Source organism: Castanea sativa, chromosome 9 (genome assembly GCF_040712315.1).
Source record: "Castanea sativa cultivar Marrone di Chiusa Pesio chromosome 9, ASM4071231v1".
Classification (NCBI taxonomy): Eukaryota; Viridiplantae; Streptophyta; class Magnoliopsida; order Fagales; family Fagaceae; genus Castanea; species Castanea sativa.
Window position 1 is genome coordinate 14,733,054 of NC_134021.1, and position 9,347 is coordinate 14,742,400.

At 29.9% G+C, this 9,347-nt stretch overlaps 1 long non-coding RNA gene across 2 annotated transcripts; it reads right to left on the bottom strand.

The window, feature by feature from the left end:
* Window positions 1–6,401: 6,401 nt before the first annotated feature.
* Window positions 6,402–8,638, bottom strand: LOC142610988 (uncharacterized). Of its 2 annotated transcripts, XR_012839934.1 has the most exons (3): window positions 8,246–8,638; window positions 7,111–7,186; window positions 6,402–6,547 (listed from the first exon to the last, which is right to left on the bottom strand). It is a non-coding gene; the product is annotated as an uncharacterized LOC142610988 (long non-coding RNA). The 2 variants fall into 2 exon arrangements; XR_012839933.1 differs by lacking the exon at window positions 6,402–6,547 and having other exon boundaries at window positions 6,891–7,186.
* Window positions 8,639–9,347: the final 709 nt, after the last annotated feature.

Here is a 9,347-nt window from a genome sequence, read left to right on the forward strand (position 1 = left end):
AAACTAAGGTGTCAAACAGACCCTAAGTATTTATTTCTCTTTTGATTAGATGTTTGAAAGGGAAAGAAAGAAATAGAACATTGCAAATTTCTTTTTTCCTGGTTTTACTGATACAATTTTTTTTCATAAAAATAAAATATAAAAAATCTTAAAAATTGACGGAGTTTCCTATGTGTAATAGTCTCTTTAAGTAAGTATGAAATTAGTAGATTGTTTTTGGTTTAACAAGTCAGAAATAATCTTAATATTTGGTGCTACACGATGTTTGAGATAGTGTGGCTTCAATATTCAAACGGCAAGATTATGTTACATGCTTGTTTTTATGTAAAAAATTTCCTAATTAGGTTCCACATAATAATGGCATTTGTACCTGGACATTTGACAACTGTACTAATTATTACTGTCCGTAAGAATATCCTCTTGGACCTTCTATTCATGATTTTTTTTTTTAATTATTGTAGTTAATTGGAAAAAGAGAAAATTTATTAAAAGATAGTGATGATCCTTATTAATAAAATTTATTTAATCTTTATACAACAATAATAAAGATTAAATTTTCAAGTTTAGACTAGAGAGAACAAAAAGAAAATTTAAAAGGAAAACCAATTGTATTCAGTATTCTGCAATCATTATAATATAAACACATATTTTTCAGCCTAATATTTTTAAATTTTATCGGTAGGTATATATAAGGTACTTATTAGATATTTTCCTATTAGAGATAATATCTTCCAAATATACATTTTAACGAAGTTCCAAACTATTTAATAAAATGAAAGTGAGTTATTTTTTGTAAAATAGGGTGGTTTTCCAAATTAATACAAAGAAGGGGATTACAGTATGCGATGAAAAAAGCAAAGTCAGCTGTAAAACAACCATAAAATATTATTTTCAGGTGATGGAAAATTTGAGTACGGACTAGTCAAACTCTTTAATTTCAACAAGACTGTCAATCAAAATCAACAGTTAAAAAGCTCAAATAATTGAATTTGAAACTATGAGTTTTGACTGTCAAAAATTCTTATTCTTCTTCTTTTTTTCTTGAAAAATTTTACAAAAATTTATTTGTGATTCACGTACATAAAATAAAATTCATATTTATGTAATTAAAAAAGGTAGTACACAGCTTTACAGAATAATTTTTCAAACATTTAAGGCCTTATTTGGTAGATGATTTTGAACATATATTTTAGTTTTTAAAAATTATTACATACATTTTTCCGTACTTATCCATCTGCACGTATTTAAAAAAAAAAAAAAAAAAATTATTTAAACATAAGTATTAAACGAGCTTTTCTGTAAACAAAAAACACCTATAGCCGCATTAATGAACACAAAGCCAGAAACTGTAAAAAGGCAGATACTAGGTTTCACCAAGTGAAGTAATTAATATTATTCTCCAAATGAGAAGATTGTGACAACCGAATATATGCTTCGTTTTGTAATTAATGAACCAAGAAAATTTGGTGAATCACACAAAAAACTATTCCATTTATGTTAGCCAACTCTCCAAGTTCTGAAGTTGACAGGGTATTTAATTTTGTACACAAAAAATCATGTGGTATCAATGAGTTTTCATAATCTTTTAGATCTATTTTGCTGTTTTACGTATCGTACGTATTGTTTGTATGTTAATGTCACTTTTGTTATTGTGTGAATCTGTGATGCCTAAATTGATCATTTGACAGTGATAGAAATTTGAGCAAGTTTTGCATTAATTAATTTAATTGACACTAAAATATAGTTGAAGGGTATGTACGGTACAACTCACCGTACTAGGAAGCTTCGTGGAAACTTCTCAACCCCGTACAACTGTGCAAAGTTAAGACGGTTACGGTGGCAAAAATCTTATGATTCTTTCTTATCCTAAAATGCTCGAAAGCATGACTAATGAAAACATTGATAAGGACAAGAATTCCATGCAATGCAATGTTGTATAAAAGGAACAAGGACACGTGTTAGTGTGTAAGAGGAATTAATTAATTACCTAGTTTTGCTTAGAAGATTAGCATCATTGTTTTTCCCTTGCAAATGACTGTTTTAAAGCTACTAAGTGCCAAGTAAGGAAGGTAGAAAGAAGTTTCTCGGCACAGTAAAAAGTAGATGAAGCAAAAGCATTTTGAGTGTATATAAATTGCCACTCCAAATTGCTTTGTGGATATGAATTTCTGCAACACAAAGTTGATTAGTTTCTGAAGGTTGGTGCTTACAACTATGGTAGGTATTGGATGTGTTTTTGTGTTATATATTACTTTAAATTTCCATGAAAGCAACCACACACACACATATATATATATATGTATGTATGTATGTATTTCATACACGCAACCCCACCCAATGTTTTTGGAGTCTGTTTAGTTAGGTATAAGACTTTGTTTGTGTATCTGTGTTTCCACATTGTTGAATTTGTAAATCAACCCCAAGAATTTCAAAAATTATGTTGTTATAGGCTTATAGCTATGTGCTAGCTAGTTTATTACCATGCATGGATCTCAGGCTCCTCAATTCTCTAAAAGGTATGCTACAGGTTTACCATGTATATTTCAATGATTGGCTACCCCCCTTGTTGTTTTACTTTGAATTTTAAGTAGAGATAGAGGCAATTCGTGTACTTCATATTAGGCTTTCAAAGTAATCAAATATGCTTATATAATGTTAGTATCCTTATCTCTTGTTAAGATCCAGAGCTTTACAATTTAGTGACACTGTTTGGTTTTTCACTATAGTAGAACTTGTGTTTAATTCCTCCCATCCTATTGTTTTAAGCCAAAAAAGAAAAACCCTTATTCTAAAATTAGTATTTTTAAAACATTAGAGCATTCATGTTAAAGGTATGAAAAATACTAAATCATAATTTTAGCTCTCATCTCTTTAAAATTTCATCCACATCAATCATGCTATTCTTAAAATTTTTGTGGAGTGTTATCTTTGACACTCTACTATAGTGACACTCCATTGTAGCAAGTTGCTAGAGTTTTTTTTTTCCTCTCTCACTCTCTCTTGTGTTGTGCCTCTCTCCACTGCTTTCTCTCTCTCACTTGATTAAAATAAATAATATTTTAATGAAATGGTAAAAAAAATAAAACATTTGATATTGAGTATATTATAAAGTGGAGTGTGAAAATAAATAAAGTAGCATTTTAAGATGCTAAATGCTTTTTTGACATGTTTGATGAGAATGCTCTAAGTAAGACTATCTACCATGACATCTTATTTCTAAATCAACTTAGAGATAAGATTATTTACCATAATCTCTCTTAAACTTTGTAAAAGTAAGAATTTTGTATACTGAGTATTGCACTACATTTTTAAATTCCTAAGTTCTTAAAAACTTAGTCTAGCTAGCTAATTTTTTCTCAAAATTTTTAACCAAAAAAACATGTTCATATTTATCGATCTGTTGGCCAAATTTTTGATTTTTAGATTTTTTTTTTCAGTTTTTTACCTATATCATTTCATCATCAGTTACTCTTTGGTTTCGTATTTGAATTGGATTCAGTCCACCTAGTGGCAAATGCTAGTTGATGAAACATGCTCGGTGCAATTTTGTTGGTATTCATCTTGTTAGGTCAATGATATTTCTGTTGGGAAATAATATTTGGTGGGTGTAAATCATTTTGACTCTGCCATATATGAGTCATCAAGGCATGTGAGATGGGGTCAAAAATTTGTGTTGGCAAAAGAAATCATAGCATTTGTTTTCTCTTTCATTAAGAGAATCTGCCAATTTGGGTGGGTCTATGATGAGAGAGTGATAACCACATGCTGAGTCCAATAATAGCTGCTTCATATCACATTATTGCTTCAGTCCAAAAAGCCCACTTCGATACATTTTAGTCCCATCCCAATCTAGATTAACATCAAGCCTGAGCATCCACGTTCAAAATATTTGAACACATCTTTACTGAGCTTCCACGAAGCTTCGTCTTTCTTTTCATACATATCCGGAAATCTGCACGGATTATTGTCCTATATCATTTAACCTCCATAACTGACAAACGGACATGCAAAGTATCTTTTTTGCAAGATTTTGTGGTGAATATTTACGTCTGCATTAGTCCACGACATACGTTAAGATATAGGAACGTGTTTAACATTAGACACGTGTTGGACATGTGTCCGCTCTCTAACGGGAACATAAGCTTTTTCTTATATTTACATAAAATTACATACCTTAGGTAATTTTTTAAAATGTTATGCTATTTAATGGTTTTTTATTGAATGAATATTATGAAAAAAATGCATATATTTGGATTATAAAATTTTAAGATGATCATAGATTGTTTATTTATAAAATATTTAAATTTTAAGATTTTTTGCATTTTAACTTGAGTTTATGAATTTATAAATTGAATAGTAAATATGGTTGAAACAATATTTGATTTATGGGTTAAGAAAAATGAAAATTTTTGTGCAACGATGATTTTTAAAATGAATGAAAAGTTGTACTTAGCTAGATATGTAACTCGGTCATAATCCTGTATTACAATCAAATTGGGCAAAAATATAAATAGCCCCATTTAATTTTATTCAAAAAAATTATTTTAGTCCTTTTAAATTTGAAGTCAATCATTTTTCTGTAGTGTAGGAAAAGGTACGAGGCCATAGTTGTCAAAATTTCGATCTGGATCTTACGATCCTACGATTTTACGATTCCACCTATTCAAAACGTTCCGAATCTTTCAAGGATCTTAGCGATCATTTAGGATCGGTAGGATTGTATGATTCTGAATATCCTAAAAAACTTTAGTTTCTTTTAATCTTCTTTAACTTGACAGACGGTTCAGTTGGACCCAAATGAAAAATAAAATCTTAATAGACGAAGTTTTTCCACTCTAATGTAGAGAGTGTCAGTTGAACCCAAATAAAAGATATCCCAATAGAGTGTCACATTTTGAGATTTTTGGCTTCTTTAAATAATGCTTAAAAATGAATAAAGTGATATATGGTAATTATATAAATGAATGTATAATTTATGTAATTATTTAACATACCAATGTATATATATATATATATATAAATAATGTAAGATCTTACGATCTACGATCCCACCTACCTCTCATGATGGTATATAAGATTCCGATTTTGACAACCTTGCACTGCTGCTATTTCGGCGAAATTTCCTTTTAGTATGGCGTTGAACAAAAGTCACAAAAAACGGCGCAATGATGCCATACTTTTTTGTCTGTGGGTGTTGATGATGTTTATTTCTTCTGGAACCTCTAAATATTATTACCTACATTTTGTTATGATATGGTTGATATTTACCAATTTATCGAAGCTCATGAAATCAATCATACAGGATGTACTTGGTGGTTCAGAACTTAATTAATAATAGTTCAATCAGGTGGATCTTGTCGTGTGTTCGAGAAGTTCATTGTTCCTAATTAGGCAATCTTTCACTTTCTACGTATACTTCAAGCCAACTTTTTGGTCAGTCTATCTGTATTCTCTACATGCATGTTGCACAAAAAAAGAAGTTCAGTTGCTTTTCGAAAGATATATGAAAAGCAAACTGAAAATGGTAAGGTGGCAAACAAAAGAAGTCACTTAACTCAAAGCAGCAGACAAAAAATGTGATACGATTTGATTCCTTGTGCTAGCTAGTTATCGCTTTACTTTAGAAGGTCGGAGTCGGCAAAACTAATAGAAGTCATGCCTAAAACGTTAGGGATAGACATAAGGTTTCAAGTTAAGAGATGAGCTGGAGTTTATAATAATAATAATAATAATAATAATAATAATAATAATAATAATAAAAAAACTTCAAATAAACATCTATATTTCAAGGTAAGATAAAACTTAAGTATAAACAAAATAATAATAATAATAATAATAATAACAACAACAACAACAACAACAACAACAACAACAACAACAACAACAACAATAATAATAATAATAATAATAATAATAATTTCAAGTTAAGAGATGAGCTGGAGTATAAAAAATAAAAAATAATAAATAAAAGCTTCAAATAAACATCCATATATATTTCAAGTTAAGAGGAACTAAAGTATAATAATAATAATAATAATAATAATAATAATAATAATTAGTCGCTAACCCGTGCAATGCATGGGAAAATTATTGTGTAAGTAGATGTTAACAACTATTTTTCCCTTCCACTTTGATTGTACATAGTCGCTAACCCGTGCAATACACAGAATAATTTGAGAAAAATAATATATAATTTCTTTGCTTAAAAACTCACTTTAAAGTGAATAGGCAGGCTTTCTACTCATAATATAACTCAACATACTCAAAAACTGGAATCCCATTTGATTAAAGGAAAAATGAACAATATTAACTATTGCAAAAATGGTAAAAGAACAAAAATATATAACAAATGAAAGTTTTCCATTATGTTTCGTCTTTCTTTTACTTAAAATAGCAATAAAAAAGCATATCAATCAATTTATTGAATTTGATTTGAATACAGCTTAGTATACAAAAAAAGGGACTCTCTCCTATAATTAACACTTCAGTTTGGACTCTTTCCGATAATAAACACCATTTCCCCTTGGATCATGACAATAGAAAGAACCTGCAACATCTACATTCAGTGAGGTAAAAGAGATGACAATCCAACTACAAAGAAAGACGACTTAAAACGAAACGGTATATAATTGATATTGAGATATGGTTGTTACTCAATGTCACCGATCACAAAAATATAAAGAGATGTATATAGGTTGCTAATCCAAGTATACTTTGTTATCCATTAGAAATTGTTTGTTGAAATAGACACATCCATCATCAAAAGTTTAGGTAATAATAACGTAAAACTACCTGTCAAGCATTAGTTTTAAAACCAACACATAGCATGTAATAAACTAATAATTTTTTTATTTTTAAAATGGTCTTCAAAGTGGGATAAGCAAATAAAAGAAGCATTAAATAGAGACACAATTGCTAAGATGCCTTTCACATCAATATCTAAAATTTCCCAAGGGAATAATATTCTCACTAACTACACACATGACATATCATGTAATTTACACACTTAGCGTTGAACTCATCATTGATACAATTCTCCTAGATAAAACTTTAAAAGATATCTGAATTTATACATGAATCTTAAATATGATTGGAGAGAACAAAGCAAACCATTTTTAGTGCTGAATGGGCGACCATTGAACCGCATTCCATAGTGGTTCCCCTGCAATGCTTGTGCAGAAACAGCCTAAACAATAGAGGATATGAGGAAAACAAATTAGACTATGAAACATGGAACCACTAATCAGATTGAAAAAGAATACATAAATCCCAACTAAGTCCTTAGGATATAAATATCAATTTCCTGGTGAAAAAATAATATATAAATATGTGTGTGTGTGTGATGAAAGAATTGACAGTAATAGTGGAGACAGTAAGAACACTCTGCTCACACCAAGCATGATATTTAAGCAAAAAACAGAAACCAACAAAAAATTAAAAAACTCCCATTTGAAAAACCAAATATCAAATAAATAATCACGACTTCAATTAAATCAAAGGGAGCCTAGCAGTTACCTAAAAGCTTCAATCAAGAGTTCAAGGCAACTATATATCAGTATATATACTGCCCTACATAGTTCCTTGCTTTTTTTTTATTTTTTATTTTATATATATAGGCTTAAAAATTCATTGAAAAAAAAAGGAAAATGGTTTTAGCTTATGGAAGAATAAATCCAAAAATACAAATTCAAAATGTTAACTCCTAAAATCTAACTTATGATATCTGTGAATCCATGAAAACTCAATGAAGAATCTAAGGTCACAACCTGCACCCACTCAATAAGAGTCCTTCAAAATAGAAGATTTTCTAAAACAAAACCCGATAACTTATAGCATCAAATTAAATGTGCCTAAAATTATTATTAAACCCCATGACTCTCTGCAACACACAGCTTATACATATCACTGAAAATTCTGAAACCACAATCTACATCAATATGAATTAATTTTTCAGCCAAAATAAATTAATCATCAGGCCGACTCTTAGGCCTTTCAAAAACACAGAAAAAAAACCATGAAATCGATACTATCTCCACTATGAAACCCATCAATATTTACAATATTTTCTTACAAAACCTGTAGAATTTGAAATCCCTAAATCAATAGAAAACCTAATTGAAGACATATAATTAAAACATAACTATGAGGCTCTATTCTATTTAAACCAATTTCAATATGAATTTTAACCCATATCAATAAAATAAAATTGAAACTTGAAAAAAGATCAAATTGGAATTCTTCATACCTGAAAAATCGTCCAACATCAGAAACGGAAAAGGATCCAAATTCTTCAAGTCAGTCCTGAAAATCAAATGCATAGAAAGGGGACCAAAAAATAATCAATGCCCAGATGATAAAAAATCAAGAACAAAATAACCATGGATCAAAATTGACATTAGCCAGAGGAGTTGTGGCTGAGAAAAGAAGGAGGGAGCTGCATTGAATGAGAAAGTTAAAGAAGAAGAAGGAGATGGGAGTGAGTTTGAAATAGAGAGAGTTTGATTGAGGGTTTTGTTAGGGCTGAGTTTGCATTTGAGGGATAGTGTTGAGAGAGTAGGAAGAAAAAATTAACTGCGTATGGGTAGGGTTTTTTGTTTGCAGCTGATTTCTGCGTTTAGGTTCCGCTTGTAGTTGGGTTTTAATAAGAATCGGGTTTGAAATTTTTATTTGGTGGAAAAAAAGATTTATTATTATTATTTATATAAGTATTGTTGACGTGGAAAATTGTGGAGCTAGCAGAGCTTCGATTTTATATTTTAACTAGTCGCTAACCCGTGCGATGCACAGGAAAACTACCAATTTTTCTAGAAATTGTAATAGCCATCAAATAAAAACAAAATATACATTTTTCTAGATTAAAAAAATGACACAAATAGCTCAGTCATTTGCTCGTGTGACAGTGTTGCACCACTCCCAAATGACACACACCGCTGAATCATTTGGTTGCTTGTTTAGCCAATAACTAAATATAAGAGTTTAATTCATCTGTTTCAATTTAAAACCAAATTGTGCATAAAAACTAAAAAAATTCCTTTGTTCCAGTACGTCTTTAGTACTAAAATCACAAATCCATTAAAACGAAATTGTGCATAGAAAATGTTAAGATTGAAAGAGAAACTTTAAGTGTTTTTTGTATCTTCTTCCTTTGTTGCTTTGTAGTAGTCCCTAAATATACCCTTTTGTTTTCCTTGAGTACAGATGTTGGTGTGAGTTGCACATAGCTTTGAACATCAACTTTTTGAAATTTTGTACAATCACCATCTTCTTCAGTTGATAAGTTGTTGCTACATTCATTTGAAGTATCACTGATGTAAGCCTAGCAATAGAATAGGTTGAGGATTGTATTA